Here is a 27,459-nt window from a genome sequence, read left to right as displayed (position 1 = left end):
TCAGCCCTTCCGAGGACCAGACAAGAGCACAGTGCCATGGCCCTTCAAAGGTAAGGATTTTACCCCCAGCCTTCAGGATACGACTTTGGGCCAGGCTGCTCACCCGCAGTGCACACACCTTCAGCTTGGACACTTCGAGAATCTGCACATCATCTGTGACAGTCCCCACAACCGCAGCTGTCTTGTTCTCTCGGCCAGGAAGCTTCATCTTTCGGATCATCCAGGACAGGGACAGGGACTGAGATGGCCGGTTAGTGCGACTCATAAACAATCTTGCCAGCACAACCCTGTTGAAGGTGGAGATGGTTCTTCTGGCCAGAAACCTGTACATCTTGAATAGCAGCCTCAGGTAGATGTCCTGACTCTTGGACTCCTTGTGTCAAATGTCAACACCCATTTGGCACTCATGCTCAGCCAAGTCCTCAAAGACAGAACTTTCACTAAACTAGCACAATCCCTAACAACAATCTATAAACATTTGTCCTTAAACCCCCAGATAGCTGTAGTCTTCACCCCTCATTAAGGAAACTTCTGTTTGCAATAGATGGAGATGACTACAGAAAAGCACCACCAATAAAAATGCAGAATTATGGAGCAAAGTCTCAGTGGATAGATCAACAGAACACTCCAACACCTAAGGCCCAGGCAACATTGCAGAAGAGGTTGCAGATGGATTATGAGAGTCAGAAATCCGGCTGTGAGATTATGTTTGCACTTAACCTCAGAAGCTATAACAGTAACAAACGTCTCACCAACATGTCTGCCCAATTGTGAGCTGAACCAGGGTGTCATCAATAAACACAATAAACTAGACTTCAAAAATCCTATGAAGCCTCGACCCTACACAGAGAATTGCGGGCAACCGAGTAAATCTGGAAGTGGGAGAGATGGGAAGAACACACATATTAGCTGTTCAGTAACAGAGAGTTAGCCCTGAAAACATACCTACAAGTAACATTATATGGACTGAACAGGTTACATTTAGGAATATATATGCATAAGCAAATACATACATTCACGAAATATCAATGAAAAAAAGAGGCCATGAATTTGAAAGAGAGTTGGGAGTGTTACATGGGAGGGTTTGGAGGAAGGAAAGGGAAGGGAGAAATGTCACAATTAATATAAGATCTCAAAAATAGACAATGTCATCAACAACAAAAAGGCAAGGCATAGATACAGAAAATGTTTCCTAATTATGTAGGGAGGGAAACGAATTAAAGCAAAATAACAAGGATGATAGATCAGTATGCAAGAACTATTCTAAGGCAGCATTCCAGTCCCCAGTTCATGCTGCTTCTGTAAAAATGTAGGCAGATGTGTAACACTAAGCCTGCAGTTCCTTGGTGATTGCAGCTGAGCATCTGGATAATGCAGATGATTGACAGGCAGACGAGTCCTAGGTTCTCCAAAGTGAGCATTATGCTCCGGTGATCAAGACACACTGGACTAGACTCATTCTTACAATTACTATTGCTCATTTCCAATGAGCTCCTAAGCGGCTGACGCACATTAATGCTTGACGAGTATTTTATCTCTGGCTGGATTCACATTTAAAACAGACTTCTTAGATTATAGTGACAAGTTAGTTTTTTTAAGAAAATAAAGGATTCCATCTCAGAACACTTAAGGCCCTACACCACAGATAGAACAGGGCCCAAACACTGAGAACTATAAACTCCTGCACCATGATGACTTCATTGAAATGAATTAATTACAGTAATTTTTCCTGTCGCATTCCAAGGGGGTGGGAGTCAGAGTGGCCAGCCCAGGGAAAGGAAGTGCTGCCTTGAACTACAATTCAGTTGTACAAAGCTACAAGAAGAAAGGCAATAACTCCTCAAAAGGGTTTAATATGCTTGCTCCGTGAGACCAAAGAGGAGTGGATCCCTGCGGTAAAATAAATGCCCACCACACAGCTCAAGAAGAAAAATACAAATGCATCACGGGCTTGGGCATCTCTTACAGCTTTTCAAAGGAAAAGAATCTACCTCAAAATTAGTATATACCAAAATACCACTTATGTTTGTGGGTTCTTCAAAATTTGATAAAAGCTCTAGAAGCATAAATATTATAAATTGTCACATGAGAAAAGTAATTATTTATTTACTTTACTGGTATATGCAGATTTACTTTATTAAAAGACTATTACTATCTTTCCAAATTATTATACTTTAAAATACATGCAAAATGTCCTTAAATTTTTTATTTGTGTGTTCATGTGGGTGTGGGTGCACACGTGTGTGGGTGTATGTGGAGGTCAGAGAAAATCCTCAAGTGTCCTTCCTTAGAAGCAATCCATCCTTTTGGAGACAGCCTAGGACTCACCAAGGAGATGAGGTAGACCAGCTTGAGAGCCCCTGAAATATGTCTGACTCTGACTTCCCACAGCTGGATTTACAAGAACACACCTCCCTGCCTGGCTTTGTTTCATTGTTGATTCTCGGTATAGAATAAAGATTCATTTCTAGTAACTGATGTGTAGGGTTTCATTAGCAGCCCCAGCCTTAATGAATCAATGTCTTTAATAATCTGAAATGAAAACAGCTGAAGTTTTGCTCTCTCAATTATCATCACCTCTAAGAAGCAGAAAGAGCAACAAAACCTGAGAGTCAAGAAGGAGACTCAAACATGGAAAAAAGGATTGCACTATCATAAATCATTGTGACAGTGCCGAGGGCAGAGCATAAACAATTCTGAGTTGTTGTCACTCATGGCATCAATATTAATTCCTGAAGTCCTTCATGGGCTAAAACCTTCCTTGGCATTTTATATCTTTCTATAATAATTTCACAGAATTTGTGTGAGCATAGTTCTTGACCATGGAGGACAATGAGTACAGAAAGATGCATACTGATGACCCTTGTCCAGAATCCAGCCTTGTTTTTGCATGTGAATGACAGCAAAGATTCATGAACCAGATTATAGGAAACATTAAATCAACACACACATTTGGACGTTCTTTCCATGAATTATAATGATATCTATAAAAAGTTTGTCTAACCTTCTGTAGAGGAGGAGAAAGTTGTAGGGACTGAATAGAGTAGACTAGAACCTCAGAGATCAGGTCAATAACTTCAAGATTAGTTTTCCACTAGCATTTTTAGGACACAGGGATTTCTGAGAATGTTTCTGTACTCAAGTGCTTACAGTTCGAAAAATTAAAAATTAAAAAAACTCTAAGATTTTCAGATCTAGATCAAAAACACTCTGTGATTTTTGTGAATTTTAACAGAAATTATGAACACACTCAGCTATATTCTTCAAGCCTGGATATTTTAATGCTATACTTAATGCTCGTCAGTGAAACTCTTCATGAATTTGACCGCACAGTTGGTGCAGAGACTCACAACTGTGCAATGAGAAGAGAATGAATGACTCAGCCTTAAATTCAATGCTCAGTCTTAAACAGAGCATCTGTATCACACTTCCAGCTCTCAGTTGATAGAATACTTGCCTAACATGTGTAAGGCCCTGGGTTCAATGAATTACAGAATCCTATCACCAGGCAAGTGGAGGAAAGAGAACAAGAAGTTTCAAGTCCTTCCTTAGCTCTGTAGAGAAGTTGAGTCTAGCCTGAGCTACATGAGGCTGAGGGGAGGGGTATGGGAGGGATGTGGGGAGAGAAAGGATAGTATGATGATGAGGAGGAGGAAGGGGAGTAATAAGAAAGACAGGATACATGTCTCTATGGAGGCAGGAATACAAGGAGTTGTATAACTTAATTACAATGTATCGTGAACACCTAAGTCCACCAAACTCAAAATAGCATATACTCAAAGGGCAAAGATCCCAGAGCTTTCTCCCTAAGATCAGTTCCAAAATATGCTATTTCTATCACTGATGGAGCTTTCCGCTCTTGGTTTTTCCAGCTAGCAGCCGTCACAGTATTCACCTACCTCTTTGGTCCATGTACATTTCCCAAAACTCAGGCTTGATTTCTTACATATTCTTTCTTGAAGCTTTTGTCTCCCTTAACCTGAATAAATCTTTCACAATTCTGCATTTCTTCTAGCTAGAAAATACAACATCTTTTTCTCAAAGCTACAAACAACTCCAGGTAACAAGAAATAAGATTCACACTAAGAGCTGTCTTCTTTGTAAATGTTATTCACACTACTTTCTTCAGTTCCATTATACTTACGGTATACTGTTATCATCTGTCAGAATTCAGAACACCTGTGGTTTAGATACCTCCACTCTGTGGCCATTGATTTCCTGTCCTTCACTCAGGTCACTCACATTTGATTGAGAGCTTGTGTGTGTAGTATTCACAAAATATCTTTCCTAACTTTAAAATTCTGTGTTCTGTGTTACTGATTGTTTCATTGTAATTTTAAAAGTTTAGAAAGCGATGTGGCTATCAAAAGTGTACAGGTTAACCGTATGACTTGATTAGTAGAACATTTAGCAGCTGCTTATATACTATTTTTAAATTATTTTAGTTTTAACAGTTTCATACATTCATACGGATGTATTGTGATAATATTGGACCCTCCGTCTTGTCCCCCTCCTTGCCCTGCTGAATACACCTCTTCCCAACGAGTCACTTCTTAACTTCATGTCTTTTTCTTCTTCCTTTTGTGGTGCAAATCCTGGGCAGGTAATCACATTTGTTTGTTCATTCATTCAACAGCTGTGTAATATACAAAAGACAGCATTTTGCTTCATTCTGCCTCATCTTCTGGCTTCGATTGTTTTTCTACTTTCTCATCCATGATGTCTCATGGGCACTGCAGGGAGTATGAGATACACTGCTTAGAGATGGGCACTGCATAGTCATGACTAGTTATGAGTTTTAAACATTGCTTACTGCAAAAGAAAAAATTATTTGATCAAAGTGAGATCAACACTAGCTATAGATAAATCAGACTACATGCCTATTTAGTAATGGATCAGTGGTAGATTTTCTTGTCAGGCCACGAGAGTGAACTCTAAGCCCCATTCAGCTGGTTGGCAACCTGAAAAGTTGAGGTAACAGAGAACAGAAATCCAAACACACACTCAACAAATCAGACACAAGATTTTCTATACCACGAAAGACTGTCAACAATTTAAATTTAAATTCTTATGTTCAATGATAAAATGTACCTTGAATAACCAAGACAATAGATCTTCACCAAAATCCCCTACCCCACAGTGATGTCCCCTAAGAAAAGTAAAAATTCTTTAAAAGATATGATAATAAGCACGATTAAGGAAGTCAAAGAGCATATCAGTAATGCAGGAATGAAGACAGTGAAAAATCAAACAGCAGAAGGGAATAATGAGGACAATACAAGATATGAAAATAGAATTTAATGAAGATCTAGAATCTCTGAGGAAAAGCCAAATGAAACAGATCCCTGTCCCCTGATGTCTGTGGCACCACAGCCTCAGGCTTTTGATCAGACTCATAGGATCAGCAGAATGTTCACTTCCATGGCATAGACCTTAAAGCCACCAGAAAGTGGTTAGTGGTCTCCAGAATATTCATACCACTATTGTGGCAGTGGGTGTATCTTGCCTAGCTAGACTATAAAGTAGCACTTGGGTAAACAGCTAGGTAAGACTGCAGATAGTTTCTCTTCCAAACAACCTCTTAAGCACCTTCTAGCCATCTCCCAACTCTGTCTTCTTAATCCCTCATGTTCCCATCTCCCACTCTGCCTGATACCCCCTCCTCCCAGTTTACCCAGGAGCTCTTAACTGTTTTCCCTTCCTGGTGTCCTCCATCTTAGGGTACCACTTTCTATCTATCTCTGGGGTTGTTGATTATAGCCTGTTATCCTTTGCTTTACAACTAATATCCACTTTGAGTGAATACATACTGTGTTTGTCTTTCTGGGTCTGGGTTACCTCACTCAGAATGTTTTTTTCTAGTTCCATCCATTTGCCTGCAAATTTTAAGATGTCATTATTTTTTACCGCTGAGTAACACTCTACTGTGTAAATGTAACACATTTTTTTTATCCATTCTTCAGTTGATGGGCATCTAGTTTGCTTCCAGGTTCTGGCTATTACAAATAATACTGCTATGAATATAGCTGAGCAAATGTCTTTGTGGTATGAGTGTGTATTCTTTGGGTATATACCCAAGACTGGTATTGCTTGGTCTTGAAGCAGATTGATTTCCAATTTTCTGATGAACTTCCATACTAATTTCCAAAGTGGCTGTACAAGTTTTCACATCCTCTCTAGCATAATCTGTCATCAGTGTTTTTTATCTTAGCTGTTCTGGTCTCTGTAAGATGGTTATCTCAGAGCTGTCTTGATTTGCATTTCCCTGATGACTACGGATGTTCAGCTTTCACATCTTTAGGCCATTTGAGTTTCTTCTGCTAAGAATTCTCTTTTTAGATTTGTACCCTATGTTTTAATTGGATTGTTTGATATTTTAGTGTCTAGTTTCTTGAGTTCTTTATTTATTTTGGAGCTCAACCCTCTGTCAGATGCAGGGTTGGTAAAGATCTTTTCCCATTCTGTAGACTGCATTTTTGTCTCATTGGCCACGTCCTTTGGATTACAGAAGCTTCTCAGTTTCAGAAGCTTCCATTTGCTGACTGTTGTTCTCTGAGTCTGTGCTACTCGGGTTGTATTTAGGAAGTTGTCTCCTGTGCCCATGCGTTCAAGGATACTTCCCACTTCTCTTCTATCAGGTTCAGTGTAACTGGATTTATATCGAGGTGTTTGATCCACTTGAGTTTTGTGCAGGAGGATAGACGTGGATCTATTTGTATTCTTCTACATGTGGATATCCAATGATGCCAGCATCATTTGTTGAAGATGCTTTCTTTTTTCCATTGTACAATATTGGCTTCTTTGTAAAAAATCAGCTGTTCATAGGTATGTGGATTAGTATCAGGGTCTTTAATTTGATTCCAAAGAAATCTGTCTGTTTTTATGCCAGTAGAAGCAAATACAGATTTTAATTTCCAAAATATCTATTCATGTCTCTTTATGCCGGAGGCCTCCTTATCATTTGATATTTCTTGAATTTTCAGAATGTACTACATGATTTGATATTTGGTTAACATTTATCAATGCTCTCTCACTCTGTCTCTCCCTCCCTCCCTTTCTCTCTCCCTCTCTCTCTCTCTCTCTCTCTCTCTCTCTCTCTCTCTCTCTCTCTCTCCCTCTCTCCCTCTCTCTCTCCCCTCCCTTTCTCTCTCTCTCTCTTCCCCCTCTCTCCCTCTCTCTCTCTCTCCCCTCCCTTTCTCTCTCTCTCTCTCTCCCCTCCCCCCCTCTCTCTCCCCTCTCTCCCCCTCCCTCTCTGTATCTGTGTCTGTATATAGTAGGTAAAGTCTCTTACATGTTGGCCATCTTGAATTCAATTCCCAGGACTTGAGAACAGACACCTGAACATTGTCTTCTAGCTTCTGCTTGTCTGCGGCAACATGTGGTGGGCATACACATGTATGCACACACACAATAAGTATACTTTATAAAGATTCATTTTATTTTAGTCTGTGTGACTCCAAAATGTGGGTTCTTTATTCAGTTATATCTTTTTGTTTTCCTTTTGAGTTTTTTCAAGACAGGGTTTCTCTGTGTAGCTTTGGAGCCTGTCCAATATCAGGCTGGCCTCAAACTCATCCACCACCATAAGGTTACTCAATTATATCTTGTTTTATGTAATTCCTAATTATTGTATTTAGTTTTAAATTTTTATGACAAAGTAACAATGTCCTTTGCAGATGGGAAGTCTGGCAATGGTCAGTTTGTCTAACACAGCATCAACTATAGTGACTTGACAATTCTTCACAACACACTTTTGATTAGGAGAATATATCTTATTGAAAATTGTATCACATTTAAATATACATTTGTAATGAAAATGCTTTTCCAGACTCAAAATATGCACTTTTGTTTGACATGCATAGTTATTCTTTGATACAGAATATTTCAAATAACAAAATTAGGAATATGAATGGCATTTATAATTCTTAGTTGCTATCAGAGTTTATTCTCTGAATTGGGTTAATATCGCTGAAGCACCTATTCACAGTCAATTACACCATTTAAGATGCAGATTCATGTGATAGTTGTGCTGATGTGCCAAAGTTTAAAGTTTCTTTAACATGCAAACTCCCCCTGGGCATTTTATATTTTACAGTCCAAACAAGCTGATTCCAACAGGATCCCAGCCGCTCTCCAGGGAGCTCTGGAAAGCAGTGGTGTGTGATACAGTTCTGCTTATTTTGATGAATTCCTCCATGAAGAACATGTTTTCACTGCCTTGCCTGTGGTCGATACCACCAGGGAACAATTCCACTGTCACTGATGAATGCTAGCTAGGTCAGACCTTGTCAGCACAAATGAAAGTCTTGTGATTAGCATCCTGTACCTTCTTACTAATGAACCTTCTAATCACGAAATCTGTCTTTACTGCTAATGTTCTACTAACGGTTAAATGCCCTTGAAGGTGAGATAGGCTGCAAATAAAAGCATTGCCTTTTATATTTCCTTTTCTTTGCATCATGTCTTTCCCACTTATTTAGGACTTACTGTTCAGGATTCTTAGAATTACAGTCAACATCATGACTCTGACAACCTCAGTTGTACAATCTTATATTGTTAATAGAAGTTACAAGTATGCAAAAACAGTTAGAATTAAGAAGTATATTTTGAAATCTTTAGGGTTTTTGAAAAATACTTTGCCAGTAGAAAAGAAAACATATAAGAATATTTATGGGAGATTTTGCTTGGAAAAAAATTTTAATTGGAAACAGGTAGTAGTGAGAAAGTTTGGTTTTAGTCTTTGACATCTTTTAATATTTTAATTGTAATAGAATTGCATCATTTCTCATGTATTTTTTGTTTCTCCAGTCCCTCCCAGCTACCCTCCAACCCCTTTGCTTTTTAACAAAGGTGAAAAAGTAGCTTTGAAATCAATGCTTAACTAAGTTTGGTTAATGTAACCTCTGATGCTTTTAGCTTAACATAAACAATATACATTTAAATATGCAAGGACTTATTTATTATTGTACAAGATCAGTTATATAGCTGATTAACTCTAAGATAAAAACAATTTCAAAGTACATTATCATTTTAGAGATCTGTCATTAGCAAGAAATTTATCATCCATTAAGACTTAGCAAGGCATAAGGAGGCTATGCATGATAAAATGTGGAAACTATTATAAAATTATAAAAAGGTACTAATTGGAGGTTAAGATGCTAAAATGTTGGGAAAAAACCTTCTTTTTAGGTTATAGGAGCTAGCAATTATAAAAATATGACTGAGTAGCAGAAACAAAGTCAGCCTTCAAGAGCCATCTTTCACAACCAGTATTTCAACTAAGTCAGTATCCATCAAGATTTGCCTAAAACTGAATAGAACCTACCTGAATTTCCACATCATCTTCCCTTTAATTGTGTTGGTACGAGTATGCTGTAAATAACATGAACAGCTACCAAAGAGCTTTAGAAATATATATTCTTTAGAAAGAGTTCAGAAATATAGTAAAAAAAAACTTAGATGCATCAAAGGAGAAGTAGAAAAATGCTAACTGAACCACAGGAAGGTGAGAAAAAGAAAATAGGGAAGAAAACAGAAAAAAAAACCAGACAGCAAAAAGTTAATAAGTATATTAAGACTTACATTGCAGACATACGTATACTAAGATTTATATAAATATAAATGAGAAAATACACCAATTTAAACATGTAAGTTTGTGAATTTTAAAATGTGACCTAACTACATGTTACCTATAATATATCCACAAGAACTTTACAAATATTCAGAACAAGAGTAAATGGGCATAAAATATGTGCTAGGCAGATAGAAATGAAAGAAAACCATGAATACTTGTTTTAATATCAGTTACACTTTACAGCAAAGAAAACTATCAAATACAAAGATATAAACAGCTAGCAGGGATGCATTGCATTCTGAAATTAGATGTCAAAATTGCAAAATATTCAAAGCAAAATTGATAATCTTAAAATATAAACAGACAAACCTGCATGTGACTGCAGTTATGTGTCCCATATTGAACTTGATACCAAAATTAGAAGAGTAAGAAAGACTATAAATGAAAAGCACAATGCACCAAACCTATCTAACTGGAATTTAAAAAGATTCCACTCGAAGCAGCAGAAGAATATATATTCTTAACCTTTCAAATTCTAAGACAGCAACCCAACCTGAGTCATTATACAAGCTCAGTACATTTAAAATAATTAAAATCATGCATAGTTTATTCTCTGACAACAATGAGATGAAACTGTAAGTTGCAATCAAATGACAACAAGAATATCTCCAAACATTTGGACATGGTAAAACATACTTCCAAGAAGTTCAATGGTCCAAAAGAATGCCTCAGGGAATGCTAAGCAAGTTGCCAAGGAATGGAAGCAATTCAACCGTCCTTCCCAGCAGTGGCACCTATGAAACATGGCAATCAGCAGCATGGCAAGATGTGCATAAAGGTGCAAAAAATGACCCTCACATGTCCCTGGCAACCAATAACTGTTTAATTGGACTTAGGGCTCACTCAACAGGTGGGAAATCATGCCTGAAAATAGGAATCTAGCCAGGTTCCTGGAGCTAGTTTGGTCATGAGTCTTAGAAAAGAGTTTGCTGCAGCCACGCTCTAGACCAAATAATTCTTTACTACATTATACATCTTATCATTATGCCACCAAGTAAGTGTAGCTACAATCCTTCATCAAATAGCATCTTTTTACAGCAAATAGAGATAATCACAGAAAACTATGATAGGACACAATGCAGAGATTACTAGATCATGGTGCCTTCAGCCCCACTGGATATAGCTGTCCCACAGTTTCTGCATCTAAGGCTTAGGAAACATCTCAGAAGAGGGAGTAGAAATCTGTTGTGAAAGTCTCTACTAGAAATGGTTGCATAAACAAGCCTGAACCAATAATAGTATCAATGGACATGTTAAGGTGATACATCCCTAGAGAAAAAACTATAGATAGCTATTGACTGCTGGATGAACGAGAATTAGCTTCTCTCAATGATGAACCCCTTTTTGGATGTTCAGTACAGGGTATTCAGCCCTGAAATCATATACATACTAACAACAAAAACTGATTCTGTACATCCTATTTACATCTATTGTTCATACATACACGTGTGTGTGTGAGCGTGCGTGCGCGCGCATGTATAAAACAAAAATATTCAGAGTAAAAGAAGCTAACAACTTGACAGTGGGGAGTAATAGGAGGATTTGAGGGGGTATCTGGGAGGGGCTGAAGGAGGAAAGCAGAGGGTAAGTGATATAATTCTATTTCATTTTAAAATATCTAAAAAATAAAATTAAAAATGTTGCATTGAACAGGATAAACATGAAATATTACATATAAAATGCTGCAGCCCTTTAATACAGTTCCTCATGTTGTGGTAATCCATGACCATAAAATCATTTTTGTTGCTACTTTGTAGCTGTAATTTTGCTACTGTTATGAATTGTAATGCACCTATCTTATATTCAGTCTCCAAAGGGCTTGTGACCCACAGGTTGAAAACCACTGATATAGAATGACTTATTAAGAGACAATAATACCTAGAAGTCACAAATGATAGCAGACAACAAGAGGCACAGTAAAGGACGAGAGGTAGAGTACTCCATTTAGATTACATTCCTTTTCGCTGCTAATGTAGTTCCAATTTTTGAAATAATTCTTGGTTGTACTAACTTGAGAAAAACGGGTCATAATATGCTTGTTTCAAAATCTTTTATTTCCTAGTTACTTCTTATTCACTCTTCTTCACAAGTCTCTCTGAAACTTGGATACTCAACAATGGTTTAATTTAAGGTTCTGCATTCTAAACCACCCTAGCTGGTTTGCCTGGCACTCAGTGGGTGGTTTGGCTGTTCACTGTCAAACTAGCACAATCTCATTCATATGACCAGTAGTTGGCAGCCTGTCCACTAAGCCACATGGATAACTGGACCACGTGTCTCTCATCATCTATCAGGTTAGGCACAGACTCTATTAAAGATAACCCCAGGATTACAAAAGCTGCAGGGGCAAGCTACCACGTATGGACATTTTTTCAAGCAGCTATTGTCCTACCTTTGCATGATGGCCAAGTTTAATTACTCTTTGGGAATGCTGACTTATCTCTGTTCCAGCTTGTCATTTAACATAGAGAGTTCAAATTGCTCAAGGTGTCCCTGTAGCATAATTACCAAGACCTGAGTGGAAGCATTCCCTCTTCAAAACATCACTCTCTGTGTCTGAATTGTAGGGACCGGAGTCTTAATCTTCCCACTGGCTCCATGACAAACTATTGGTGAAGCCACCACTCCTTACAGCCATTGGTTTTCATATATTTCCTGAGTAGGGACACAGTAGTGCCTGTTATTACTGTTTTAGAATATGACTGTTTTGGAAAAGTGTGTATTACTTATCTCTGGGTTGTCAACTTCAGCTGCAGCTTCAAAGGAGTCTTTTGTCCTTCTGTCAAGTCAGCAACTACTCAGGCATATAAAATAGGAGATCATTGGATTCCTAAAGCAGGTGTCTAATTCTGTACCACAGAAGGAAGCGTTGAACGCAGCTATCAGCCACTAATGAATAGATGGCCTTGCTGATTTTCTCATAGGATGTTTTAGTGTTATTACCTATTTTTGTGAGGTTGGACTTCTAGCACCAGCAAAGGACCAGTTAGTTGAATAGCCTTGGGAGGTGGGAACCTATGTACCTGTGACTGTAAATAACTTTCACATGTGCCTTCATGGCTTCTTCTGTTTACATCCACTGTACTACTACTGAATTGGCAGAGGACAGGAAAGGACCAAGAGCTTGACAAGTCACTTTCTCTGTTCACTTTGTCTGCAACAGTGGATACTTCAACATAGCCATTGAGGAGTACAACACTTTTCCTTTGTGGCCTAAAAAAATTCACAACACACTTAGCAGCCTGAAATACCAAAATATTTATTATTTTACATCCATCACTGCATTGTCAGCAAACAGGAAATGCTGCTTAAAGTTTACTTTCCCTGGAGAGGTAGCCATCAAGAGAAGGAGTGTCAGACTGTAACCTGAGGGGCCCTTTTCAAGTTCACTGGGACAACCTCCATTTATCTGTATCATAGCATGGGTTAGTCCCGTGTTCCCTGACTATCCTCAAGTCCAGGAGTTGTAGTCCCTGGAGAAAGTGATAGAAGTAAGAACAGAAAGCCACAGTGCTTCTTACAAATGAACCTCCAAAAGCACACATCATTGTCTTCTTTCTATTATTCCCATTAGTATTAGGAGGAAACTTGGGCTTCTGTTGAAGGGGAACATATCAAAGAACTACTGGCAATTGAGGAATGCTGCAAGCAGGAGACACAGCCTTCCTCAGGGAAAAGCACTCCAGTTGGTTATCTAATAATAGGTGGTCCAATCTGAGATTGTATGCATACAGGTAATGTTATATGGGATGCTCAGGACTTATTTATGTATTTAGTTTCATATATGCATATATGATGTATATACACATACATCAACAATTTTAAAAATGAGGCCATGATTTTGAGAGAAAGCAAGCAGGGTGCATATGAGGGTTTGAAGAAAGGAATAGGAAGGAGGGAGGGCATGTAATGAAATTATAATTTTGAAAAATAAAAAATCATGAAAATCAAATACAAGACTATACCTTTAGACACACACAACTGATACAATGAGTGACACAGATGTCTCAGGATGTATGCTGGCTCTGATGGGTATAGTCATATATTTCTGTTCTACCTGTCTCCCTTATGCGGGCCACTCAGGACTGATGAATTGCAACATTTCCTCCAAGTTGAAGTATTTATGCCAGGAAGGAGGAGGAGGCTTAGAAGCCCCTTGTGGTAAATAGGAAGTAATCAAAAGGTTGCTTACGCAGGAAACATAAATGCTTGGAAGATTCTTGGGAGCTCCTACCAGCAGCATAAAAAGAAGTGAGTGGGCATGAGGACTCTGACTACCAAACAGAAGTGACAAAGGCCTTCTATTGTGGAAATTGCCTGTAAGCTGCACACAGAGCTCCTGGGTTCAGATTCCAGGAGTTGCCATTCACAGTGGGTTCGGGCTTCCAGGTGATGCAGCTGCTGAGGCAGGAAGATGGCGAGCTGGTTCAAGGCCAGACTGGAGAATTTAGCAAGACCCTGAATTAAATTAAATAGTAAAAAGGAAGAGGGGGAGGGAATGAAGGGGGAGGGGGAAGCAAAAGAAACCAAGTACTTTAGCAAGACTTAAATAGCAAAAGGGAAAGGAAAGAAAGGGGAGGGGGGAATGGAGCAGCTCAGGAGGGGAGGGGAAAGATACTGGGGAACTTAGCAAGCCCTTGCCTTAAATTAAATAGCAAAATGGTGGAGGAAAAGGAGGAGGAGAAAGAGAAGAAGGAAAAGTTGGAGATAAAGTCCAGTGGCAGAGCATTTGCCCAACAGACACCAGATTCTGTCTCTAGTTCCGTGTCCATTATTAGTTCAAGCAGTTCATTGTATATGTTTAGTTCTTGTTGCCTCTGTTAGAAACTATTGTGACTTAAACAGTGACTTAAAACAATGAAAAAACTCATTCTCAGTTACACTCCAAATTGTCTTGAGGGACTGAAATGAAAATGTTGACTGAACTATTTTCCTTTTAGAGTCTCCAGGGTGAATACACTCACACATTGGCTTTCACCCATTAGGCAACTTGCATTCCTTGGCCTAGGGTCCCACTATTTCAACCTCCATGTGTAAGTCAAGGCTCTTCTTGATACTGATCCTCCTGAGTCTCTCATTTAAGAATATTGTGATTCCACTGGGCCAACCCAGGTAATCAAAAGCCCCTGAAGGATGCTTTGCCAGTATGGCTGAATATTCTTAGGTTCTTAGGACTGGGATAAGGTCAAGTTTGCGACTATTGTTCATTATACCACAAACAGCACCTACTATTATCATCTCTGACCTACAAAAGAGATTCTTTTCAATGTTTTTGGGTCTTTGAGTAAGATGATCTCAATTTCAACTGTAAACAGCAAGTTTTCACTCCCCATTGTGGGCACTCCAGTCCTGTGGAGTATCCAACAATTCACCTAGCCTTTTAGGCACTTTGTTCATCTAGATATTAATTAAGCTGCATCTCTTTCATTCACTCTGGCTCAGTACGCTCTCTTTGACACTAATGCCAATCTACCAGCAGGTTTTCACTACTTCCCAGAGTCCTTCCTAGCCTTATAAACACTGGCAGAATGCTTTAATATTGTACTCTGTCCAACTTTGTTATATGTCTTGTTTTGATTCCAGCTTCCTTGGAATCTAGTCCCATGCCTACTCTCCTGGCAAAGGACCAGTAAGATACCATCTAAGGGGAGTCTGGCAGCAGACAAATGACAGCTGTGCTTTTCAAATGTTAAATACGATTCTTGAAAAGTACCAAACCCAAGACGGAGTTGAGGTAGTACTGTTCAACATACATTGAGTAAATGTTGTCTCATCTGATATAAAGTGTCAAGAATGTTTACTGACAATGTGTTCATGTATTTATTTAAACTCTGCCACCAGTCCCATAACTTTTAGCTTTGAAGGCGCTCCTTCCTGCTATCTTGCAGGAAACAAGTGTTCCCCAGGTTTCATAAATTTACTTGTCTTGGTGCATTTTTGTTAATGTATGCACATATTTAAATGCTCTGTAGGGTGTCACACCTGAGGACATGCTGGTTGACATTCGCTCATGCTGTTATGTCTATCATATTCTGCTTCTATATGAAATGCCCTGGTCACTCCCTTCTCCATTCTTACTTTTATAATTTTTAACTACAATTGTTTTTCTTATTCCAGCCACCCAGTGGCCGATGCTTCTGTGTTAAACCTAGACTCCCCTTGGGTCTTCATAATTTATTTAGGGCCTGGATTTTAGGTGACATGGGATTCATTAGTTATGAGAGTCAGGCTGTTGATAAACAGGATCACTCAATGGGGATAACTCACCTTCCCTACCTTTACTTCATCCAAACTTATTTTCTGCCTCCATTTTTCCATTTCTAGTTAAGCACTTTCAATGCTTCTTTGCTCTCTCAGCTTTCTGGATCTGAAGATTCTCTTTGCTGCTTCAGGCCATTTTGAAGAGGGACTGTGAAGATGGGAGATGAGGGCACAAGAGCTGAGTAGGGGCTTTCTTTTCTCTTGCTCTTGAGGGCAAGATCACAAGTAGGCTTCTTGCCTGAAGTAAGAGGATGGGAGAGGATGTCAGAAATGAAAACGGGAGCCCAGGACTCTTTGATATGAGACTGGTTACTCTCAGAATTTCACTTGACAGATGAAACATTCAGAACGCTTAGGCTTTGTGGCAAGATTTTCCATTTCTCATATACTACAGCTGTGTCACCCTGTGCACATGCATAATGATTCTACTCAGTGAATTTGCTCTAGACCTGAGAAATACTTGTATTTTATTTTTAGCACAGTTGTACCTGGAAATCAGGACCTGGTATTCACTTTGTAGTTACCCATTGGGACAATCATATTTGTGTGATGTTAAATATAAGAAATAGAGTTTCAGAAAATTCCTGAATCTTAGCTACTTATCTGCTAACATGGAAGTTGAGTGATCTTTTATCTTTTAAAGCCAATTAGAAAATTAAATACTGAGATTGGTCAATTAAAACCGTTAGACTAAAAATTAAGATTTTCCTTAAAAATTTAGGGAAGAGTGTTTGTGTCAAAATCCTTTCTCATGTATTGTAAAAGACTAGCACAACTATTAAGCTAGTTTTGGTGGGTTTGATAATTTAAAAGTAATGAAATAGAAATTTTGTTAGTATTTGAGAAAGGCCTGAAATGCTCCAAAATTTTTCATGAAGAAATTACTAAACATTTTCTTATCTTGGTACCAGAACCAGCTCTGAATTCTTGATAGTGTTATATTTTATAGTGTTTATTGTCTATAGTGGAAGGGAAATACATTCACAGAAGGCAATAGTAAATAAGCATGGTCCCTTTTATCATATTTTGTTAATCTCCTAAAATACATTATAATGTATTTGACCTTGAAAAGAGAACATCACAGTGCCCACCCCAGTCAATCTGGATTGCTAAAACAACACACATTTATTAAAGACATATTCAGGGGCTGGAAATTCATGAGCAAGTTGCCAGAGTGGTGGGCTTCTTGATGAGATCTCTGCTCCTGGGTGTGCCCCTCAGACAATTATTTTGCTGTTGTTGGATGTTTTTAGGTGAGGTCTCGTGGGTTATAGTGAAATACTATGTAATTCAGTCTAACCTGAAATGCATGGCAGTCCTTCTTTCTCAGTTTCTGAGGTGTTTTGATTATAGACACAAATCACTGTGCCTTGCTTTATGATGACATAACATTATCTAATCTCGTCATAACATTATCTAAAATTATTTTACCTTCCACAAACAGTATCCCCCAATATTATCCCATTTGAAGCTAAAATCTGAACATATGGATTTAGGGTGGGCAAGAAAACTCATCAAAAGTTGTAGTTTCCTGATGACAAAAGGAGAAGTTTAATCTGGCCTGAATTAAATTATTTTAATAATTTATGCTTGATAGCAAATCATACTCCACAGGTTTTCATTTCTTACAGAACTTTATTTTAAAATTAATTTTGAACTGTAGATAAATAACATCTGAAGAAATTATTGTGCAAAATGAGAAATATTATCTATTTAAAACATTAAAATTAAGGTATTTGATGATCTCGTGGCAGAATCACATCCATTGAAGAAAGGTTATGGCAGGGTGTTGTTGAAGTTAAAGAGAGAAGTAGTTTTTAAACCTAACCAGGATCTGCTGACAGAATTAGAAACAGCTGCATGTAACAGAAAAATAAAAAGCAACCCCCAAAACAGAAAAAAAGAACAAAAAATAAACAAAAAGAAACCCAAACCACAAAACCCGGCAAGAGAAAACCCTTTAAGATAGATGATTAAGGGTGGCAGAAATCATTTCCTGCCTTGCTTTTTCATTCTGGCCTCTTGTGCCAAGCACCCAAATGGCTGTTAAACTCCAGCTGCTCTCCATGTCTTTGTGGAGGGCAGGAACAAAGAATAATTTGGAGTAAGCACTGGAGGGGCACAGACCTTATTTTTAAGGAGCTTTCCTGGAATCCCCACACAACACTTATAGTGAACATTTTATTGCCCACTTGATTATGTGGTCATGCACAACTGAGATGGGGAAATTGGTCATTTACTCTTTGTGACAGGTTGCTGTAATAATGCTGGTGTTCAGAGGAAGAAGGATGGAGTGTAGGCCAAAGGATACATGAGCCATGAAATAAGATATAAGGCTTACTCTTTCTTTTAGTTCCAATTCTGTCATAGTTTGGTTTTCTTAATTCTATTTTGTGGTGGACATGTGAATTCAGCATTATGTGTATTGAAGTAGCAAGAACCATCTTTGAATTCCAAAAGAAGCCAACATGTGTTACGTCTTTGAGAAAGTGACTATAAAAGTTAGGGTTTTGTTGAAATTAGACATGAAATTTCAATTTGAAATTACTAATTATTGAAAACTCATGTCATAGTAACCCGCATGGGAAAAGTGATGTTAAAACATTTGGTCTTTGGGAAAGGGATTTGTAACCGTAAATTTCCTCCAGTTTCCCTTTTGTTTAAAGCTATATGAGAACATTCTATTGCAGTGTTGTTTAATATGTCAACTATGTTGCTGTATAGAATTTTTTTAAATACTACTTTTCCATTATTGGGACAGAATCAAATATAAACTGATGGGTCAATGACAACCTTCTTCAAAATGACTTCTCTAAGTCATAATTACAGGAGTTTTATCAGCTTAGGTCAAGGAGAATACACACAGACACACAGACACAGACACAGACACACACACACACACACACACACACACACACACTTGGGCAAATAAGCCTCAAAGTTCCTGCTTTTTATATCTAAAATAAACATTAAAATTACCATCTGAGTAGCAATGATGGACATCAAGTATTTAACATAATTGTTAACTATTGATGAAATCTGGGCCTTGGGGGATTCCACTTGCATTGAGCCTGGTGCCACTTTATGGACTTGGAAAGTCACTTAGCATCTTTTATTATTCATCTATGAAGTGGAGAATATGGTACCCATGCCATGAGACTGAAGTGAGGATTAAGTAAATAACTGGAAAGTCAAGAAGCATATAACTAGTAGTCAGTGTTTGACTAACACTACTGGCAAAATTCATTGTTTATGCATCTAATAATCTCAATACTATATGGGGTATAAAACAGAAGTAAAAAATTATAATCAGGTGTGTTGATTAGCTTATTAAATTCACATTTAATATTGGACTAAATATTATTGGTGTAATAAAGCAAAATCTATTTTATACAGAATTTTAAATATATGTCTAGGCCACTGAAGTCAGCAACTATCAAAATTTCATAGTATTATAGGTGAATATATGAATATTTAGTATATATCATGAATATTTATTATACATTTTACAGTATTCACACTGGACCTTCTAAAGATGCCTTAAAAATAATAAAAATAAAATTGCATTTAATTTATATATCACTTTATCCTAATTAAATCTTATTTTGTTTAATAAATCCTAATTTCCAGGTGGTAAATTTTCATTTATTTAAAAGAATCTGAAATCTCTTCAGTATTCTTTGTGGTTTGGAAATAATCAGTTTTCTGATATTTATTAAGATTACTCATTAAAAGAATTATGGAAATGTTGATTTACTGGTAAATTGCACCCTCCAGTGGAAATAATGTTTATCCATAAAAATGAAATGTGTTTCTATGCTGCAGCTTTAACATTCTCAACTGCCCTTCTGCTTAAATTTAAAAAATTATGATTGTTTCATAACCTGAAAGAACAGATTTCTATCTGTACTTATATATACAATTAGAGTTTTTGACACCACAGGAAATGGCTCTGAGTTTCAAATTCTACTGTGTTGATAAGACATTAAATGTTTGAAAGGTAGAAGAGCATAAACTTTTTTTTAAGTGTAGAATACATTGGGCATATTTCATGTGTTGAATGTTTCTAAATGAATGCTATATATACATAATTTTCCATAAATCAAAACTGAATTATAAGGGGTCTTCTTCATTGTGAATCAAGTTCTTATTATAAGAATTTTTATAATAATTATAAGAAATAATTTATATATACTTCTGAGTTCATTAAACTATAGTTCCCCACCAAAAGAATATTCTTTTTTTAAAAAATATTGATTTAAGTAGTTTTATTAGAAAGTAAGTATCTTTTACACAGTTTACCTTGAGGAGCTACAGACATAAATCAAGGATAAAAGAATGAATGGTAGATATCAAATAAACTACTCACTCAATCTATTATTTATCCCCCAAGCATTACAGGCTAACTTCCTATTCTTAAGTAGAAAGGAATAAAACAATTTGCACTGGCTTACTTCCTGCTTGCTAGGATCTCCACAGGCTTTTGAGCAACCATTTTTGTGTCATCTCTTGAAGAGGCAATTGTCCCAGAAAACATGGCCACAGTTTGCAATGACAGCCATGGCAATTTCGTCCTCCATGGCTTCTCAGACAGATGATATTTAGAGAAGGTACTTGGCCATTTTGGTCCAAAAGAATAATGGTGAACTTAATGTGATGAATATTAGAAATATATTACCTTCAAGAAACCTGGGTGTTGTTATATTTCATTGATACTGTTTGAGCAAAGAGTTTGCTTGGGAGGATTTGCAGTTGATCAACATTGGCAGACAAATTTTTAGTGGTAAATAAAAACCTTAGTGCCACATATTCTTCATAGAGTAAAGAGTAGGTGAACAGGAAAAGAAAATGGATCCTTCTGTGCCGGTTGCTAATCTTAGGATCAGTGCTGTGTTCTCTGATAAATATACTGATCGATCAGCTCCACATACTAATTTTATAGTGATAAAACCAGGTTCATACAAGTTACTCAGTTTTTTATTTGTTTGTCTGGCTTTTTGTGTTTTATTTTTACTAAAGTCTTTCTACTGACACAAGGAATTGGTATGGATGACAAGACACATGAAAACATAGCCATTAGTAACCATCCATAACAAGAAATGTCTTTTAAGAGTCTGTAGGCAATTTGGGATAAGTCAGTTGACTATATACATCTTAGCATTCCCAGTGAAGTTATGGTACCATGGAGGAGAGACCACTACCACTAACAAAACCACTGCAGGGTTAGAAATTCCTGAAGCAACTGACTAATTATTAATAAAAAATGATAAAAATCAGATAATGATAGATAGATAGATAGATACAGACAGACAGACAGATAGATGATAGACAGAAAGGATTTTGTATTTGCCTATTTGTTTCAAAGGAATAGATATGAGGGAAATAAGATGGCCTCTGTTTAAAAGAGCTGAGTAAGATGTAGTACAAATGAATATAAGTTGAAAACATCAGAGTTAGAAATACACTCTTCTCATGATGTATTAGAGTTCTCTGGAGGACCAGGATTGCCTCAATATATGGATAAAGAATTTCTTAAATCACCATTTGTTAAATTAATAGCCACCGTTATCTCATGCTAGAAAGGCTGACAACCTGGAAGCTGTTCAGTCTATGAGGCTGGGTGCTTCTGCAGTCCCAATTAGACTTGGAAAACTAGACAGTCTCTGGAGATCCCTAAGCTGGTCTTTAGTTAACAATAGAAGCCTGGAAACTCTGGTTTTGATATCAGTGAGAGAAACAGCAGCAGCAATGGGACAAGTCAACAGGATGACAAGAAGCAAAAGCAAGCAAGGAAAAGATAGATTATTTTCCTTCACCATTCCCCTGTTTATCTATCTAGGCTGCTACCAGAAGGTGCCACCCATACTGGACATGGGTCTTTCCACATCAATTAAGGCAACTAGGACAGTTCTTCAAGTAAAGATTCCTAGTCAAGTGATTCTAATTTGTGGCACGTTAACATTAAAGCCAACCATCATAAGCCATCTCCTTGTCAACTCACTTACACAGAAGCACATCACTTTAAAAAACCATAATCTTGTTCACACACACACACACACACACACACACAAATAAAAATAATAAAAAAAGAGTCTGTAGGAAAATGTTGCATTTTAGCCCAACAAAAATTGGTTATTAAAGTGAACAAGCTTGAAGTCACATACACAGAAGTAACACTAATCAGATTAATCATTTTGCACATATATTTTAATCACATATATACATAAAGTGTGTGTGTGTGTGTGGAAAACAATAACAAAGAAAAAAAGCCACAATTTTAAGGGGGAGTGTGGAGGGGACCAATTGGGAGAAGATAAATGAAAGACAGGAATGATATAAATACATTTTAATTATAAATAATAGTAAATGCTGATTATTGTTCATACAATTTTAGATTTTCAAAAATGACTGAGTACTATAAATACCTCCTTTTTCTCCACTCTACTTTGAGAAACAAATTTAAGTTGACAATAGCAGAATGTGAGGAGGTATGGTGGAGTATTCACCCACAAAATTCTATGCTATTTTTATAATTAGCTGGCTTCTTATCTATCCCATTACCTTTGTTTTAAAACAAGATTTATTTTATTTTTAATTAAGAGTACATGTGGGTCTACGTGTGGGTTCATGTAAGTATAAGTGTAGGTGCCTTGGAGCCCACAAGAGAGAGCTGGATATACTGCTTCTAGAGTTATAGGCAATTGTGAGCCATCTTTCATGATAGCTAGGAACTTTAGGACTTAAAGTCAGGTCCTCTGGAAGGGCAGTCAGTGCTCTTAACTATAAGCCATCTTTTCAGTCCCCGTCTGTTCCCTTTCTCATGAGTGAGTACTACACCCTAAAACTCAGGTATAGGTGGAAACCATGTTCTGTTATAATCAGTGGTCCTGGAAATCTTTCACTCTTTTTAAAAAATTGTTTTTATTACTAGTTGTGCTAGATAGTTTTATGTCAACCTGACACAAACTAAAGTCATTTTAGAGGAAGAAGCCTCAATTATGAAAATGCCTACATAAGATCAGGTTGTAGGCAATTTTTTAAACTAGTGATTGATAGCATTGGGCATAGTCCTTTGTGGGTGGTTCCATCCCTGGGCTGGTGGTCCTTGATAAGGAAGTGGGCTGAAGAGCTATGGCGAACAAGTAAGCAGCACCTCTCTTTTGCCTCTACAGCTGTTCCTGCATCCAGGTTCCTTCCCTATTTGATTTCTGTCCTGGCGTCTTGCTATAATGGTCTACGGTATGGAAGTGTAAGCCAAATAAACCCTTTCCTCCCCAACTTGGTCTTGCTCATAGTGTTTCATCACAGCAATAGAAACCTGAACTAAGACACTAGTGTATAAGTGTGAGCAAGTGTGTACTTGATGTATATGGTATGGAGGGGTGGTGCCAGGGTATACAAGTGGAGGTCAGAGGATGTTTTTTCAAAGTTGGTTTTCTCCTTAGGCCCTGATGTGTGCTCTGGGTATCCAACTCAGATCACTAGACGTGCAGCAAGTGCCTTTACACAATTATCCACCTGCTGGGACTAAAGCTGATCCCTGTTTGCCTTTCCTCTTCCACAACATGACTTCCAAAAAATATCGCCCAAGTTTCCTTTACTTCAGGATTCCCTTTACACAGCTTGCTCGCCTCAGGAAAAAGGGAAAGCATTGTAGTCTAGGTGGGCTGGCTTTTATTTGCACCCCTGACATCTTTTTTTTAGAGGACATAGTGACCTCCTCCTCATGGAGAACTAGGATGAAGAAAAATTCCGTATCATGTCATCACGTTCCCAAACATTTTCTGTCCGAAACAAAGTAGAACTAAATCTTCCTCTCAAAGGCAAGCAAACATGATGATTAGTATTTACCTTTGCTTCCCAGAGCTCGTACAGTCCATGGCTTAATTTATTCAGGACCCTGCTGTCCCCTCTCCTCAACTCTTGTATGGCAACAGCCTGACATAGTCATTCAGCCGCTAGGGGACATTTACTCTTACTCTCATCCCTGTTTTTATGCCTCTGGTTCCGAGTTTTATTTTTACTTCTGAGCTTTTACCTTTTTTCCTAAGTTTTGTTTTACTTGTTTATATGCTTAATTTACTGAGTTCTTAGCTTCTCTTTACCTGTTTTAAAAGGGTAACCCACATTTCCTAAACTTTTATCTTGGATGTATGTTTTGATTTTAATGAGAAATGTCCTTTACAGGTTCATGTGTTGAAACTTTGTCCCAAGATGGTGACACTGTTTTGGAAGGTTGTACAGGCTTCAGAAGTGGGCTTTGAATGGAAGAAGAAAGCCCACAGAAAATTGCTTCTGGAAGCTATACCTAATTCTTCAACCTACTTTTAGCTGTTGTTGTTGGTTATCTGACTCTGTGGTTTTTCTAAGAACCAGTATATCTTTACCTGTGGCGAGCAAGAAGTGGCTGTCACACAGCAATAGAAATCTTTAGGGTCACTGGGGCACCATACCAACTTCCTGGTGGGGATTCTAACTAGCTCCTGGCCTCATTGTATGCAAAGAATACTTTTCTATGCAATGATTATTACATTACACAAATATTTCCTAACCTATTACAGCTTCTTAAATATACTTTCACTGAAAGAAATTAATATAAAGTTCTGCATGTAAAAGTGTGCAATTCTGTGGCTTTAAGTGTATTTGTAAGGCTGAAGATGCATGATCTCTAGCTAATTTTATAAAATTTCGTTGACTTTGGAGCTATTTCCTCTGTGTTGAAACACCTGAGGCTCATCAGGAAAAAAAGCAAAATGTACAAGGTTCAGCAAACTCATTAAACTTATGAGGCCTGGGAAACTCAGAAAGTTGCCTGATTTATAAGGACTCTTCTCCCAGGTTATAAAAGCAATAGAAACTGTCCAATATAGATTCCTGCATGCTTGTATGAGACTTCACCTACATGGTGATGAGCTTCCCAATGATGCCATTACCCTTGAGCCAACCATGTCCCTGTAAGTAACTTAATAAACTCTGCATCACTAAACTAGACTTAGATGCAATAGTTTCTGCAGCTTGTGGTTGGTGCTCTGTCTGTGACAGAAGGATGTTTACATATGTCTCCATGAAAAAGTCATGCAATACAACTGGTACCTAAAAAAAGACTCCTGAAACCAAAGATGAACTGGGGAGGAGTGTCTATATTGTTTCTGAAATGGGTGGTAAGACATGCAACGGTGGCCTGTCTTCGTGGGGATGGAGCATCCAGAGAGTCAATCCTTGTATGGCTATGCTTACCCATGAACTAGTGTGTCCTTGCAGTAGTGCTGATTACTTGCTCCCTATGGAGAGTGGCAAGACATGCTACCAACCAAAGTCATTTCAGAGTAGAGCATCCTTCAGGGTGCTGTCCTAAGGGTGGCTGTCTTTCTCTACATGTTATGTGATAGCACTCTGAGTTTTTGATGAATGTAGTTTGCCATCTAAGTATGCTAATGCCACCCAAAAGAAGTATGGATTAGGAAACACACCGCAATCCCTAGTAGTGTATAAAGTTTGGAATTATAAGGAGGCTATAGTGGCAGTCATGTGTGACAAGACATGTACCTGAAGCATTGATCTTTGATTTGATGGGAAAAGTCTAAAAAGGAAGGCGGAGATGTTGGATTTTTATTTCTTATAGCTGACAGGACCCAAGGGTTAGAGAGTAGACATTGGATCTGTTAAAATATAGAGCGTTTTGGGAAATCAAAACCATGGAAGTCCTTGCTCTCTTTCTGCTCTTTCCACTTTCTATCAGACTCTTCTGTGTCTCTGCTCTCCTCTCTTTCTGCACTTGTCTCCCTCTCATCTTCTATCCTCCCTCTGTGCCTCTTTACCTTTCCCCTCCCTCCCCTTTCTAATAAAACTTCTCAATCAAGTTCTGTCTGCCTGGTGTGTTTGTCCCCCGCCTCTGTCACCCTCGCCAGCCATGGAATCCGCAGTACTCCCTTCCAGCTTTATCCTAGCATTTGAAGCAAGAACAACATTTTGGTACTCTGCAGGTTTTCCTGGAATTTGCTCCTTCCCGTGACAGTCTGAGATATGCTGAACCCTGTAACCTTCAACTCAGGCACTTTGCCAACTAAGGAACTCTGGATTCTTCCATCCACCACTGCCATGTCTGCTAAGCCTGCCCCTTCCTTTCTACCTCTGGCCATGCTTCGGTGAGTTGGGACTCTTATTGAGACTGTGGTCGCTCACTTTTTTGGTCTGGTTGAAAATCCCAGTACTGGGTGACCATGTGTTTCTCCTGCTCCGGGAGCCCTGAACCCTGATTTGTGTTTGACACATCTGATCCTCCCTTAGTCTTCGGGACACTGGAGATTATAGGCTTTAGATATTCTCTACTTCTGTCATGGAAGCTAGGCCCCCCATATCAAACCATGCACCCACTTATTGTCACCCTACTTTCCACCAGTGACCTATAGTTGGAAGTGTGGCCTCTACCCCTTTTCACTTGTCTGTTATCCCCCTCTTCCCAGCATGCTAAAACTCTCCTGCCTGCCACAGTGGTGTCCCATGCTTCCCATCATGGCTAAGCCTGTCTCAGGGCGGGGACCTCCTTCTACCTGGGAATGTTCTATTTTGTAAATCTCTTATGCTCCTGTTCAAAATGTCTCTCACTCTCCTGTTTGTCCTGTCTCTGCTGCCCTTCTACCATGTTTCTTCTCCGTGCAGATGTCAGGGGCTTACAGTGGCTTGGCCTGAGATAGCATCTGCTCAGGACGCTCTGAGAGTTTTTTACCTTCTGTTGGACGGGAACATTTTTATGGAAGCAGCCATCTTGAGCACCTGTAGGCCCAAACACTCAATGGGTTATTCCTTTCCTTCAACCTAGGCAGAGGGACAGTCTAGGCAGTTTCTGCCTACAAACCCTGCTGACAGACATAATTCATTTACCTTTTGCCTTTTGTTTTGGTCACTGACTCTGTTGTGCATGGCTTGTTTGTGGAATGTTGTGCCTTCCCAGAGCCTGGTAGAGAACACGTTTCATACAAAAACTTTGTCTGTTCCATCTGCGGTGGATCTGCTTTCTTGTCACTGGCAGTTTTAAGTCTACTCTGTCTCTTTAAATGTCTTGTCTGTTTGCTGCAACATGAGAATCAGAGACCACACTCTGGTTCTTCTTACTTATACCCAGTCCTGTTTAATATATGTATGTGTATGCACGCATGTAGCTACTGTTAAAAATGTAAGCTAACTCTATATGCAACTTAAATTCAACTGTGCTTCAAATATTTCTAAATTGTAATGTATCTTTAAATGATGATAAACAGTTAAGGTTATAAAGGTGTATTTCAAATTAACAAGATATTTATACCACCCAGTCTTTCCTGTAAGCTGCTTACAAAGGTTAAGCTTCTATTACAAAAGGGGAGTTTTCTATACTTTGTCTTTTATAGGTGTATATCTAACCTACTAAGTTAAAACCAGTTATAGTCAGGCTGGAGAGCTCTGAGTAAAACATCCCTCCACAGCTTGTCAGCTTCAATCCAGTCCTCCAGGAAGATCCTACCCTAATGTCATTGTAGCCATACTAATCTGTAGTCATACAAATAAATTACAGGGATAAAGCCTTACTT

The 27,459-nt window shown here is 38.2% G+C and overlaps 1 pseudogene; it reads right to left on the bottom strand.

Moving 5' to 3' along the window:
• LOC101830071 lies at window positions 1–26,659 on the bottom strand (annotated as a pseudogene).
• Between the last annotated feature and the right edge of the window lie 800 nt (window positions 26,660–27,459).

This window comes from Mesocricetus auratus, unplaced genomic scaffold, assembly GCF_017639785.1.
Source record: "Mesocricetus auratus isolate SY011 unplaced genomic scaffold, BCM_Maur_2.0 Super-Scaffold_100676, whole genome shotgun sequence".
In the NCBI taxonomy this organism is placed as follows: domain Eukaryota; kingdom Metazoa; phylum Chordata; class Mammalia; order Rodentia; family Cricetidae; genus Mesocricetus; species Mesocricetus auratus.
This window is presented reverse-complemented; position numbering and strand designations above follow the sequence as displayed.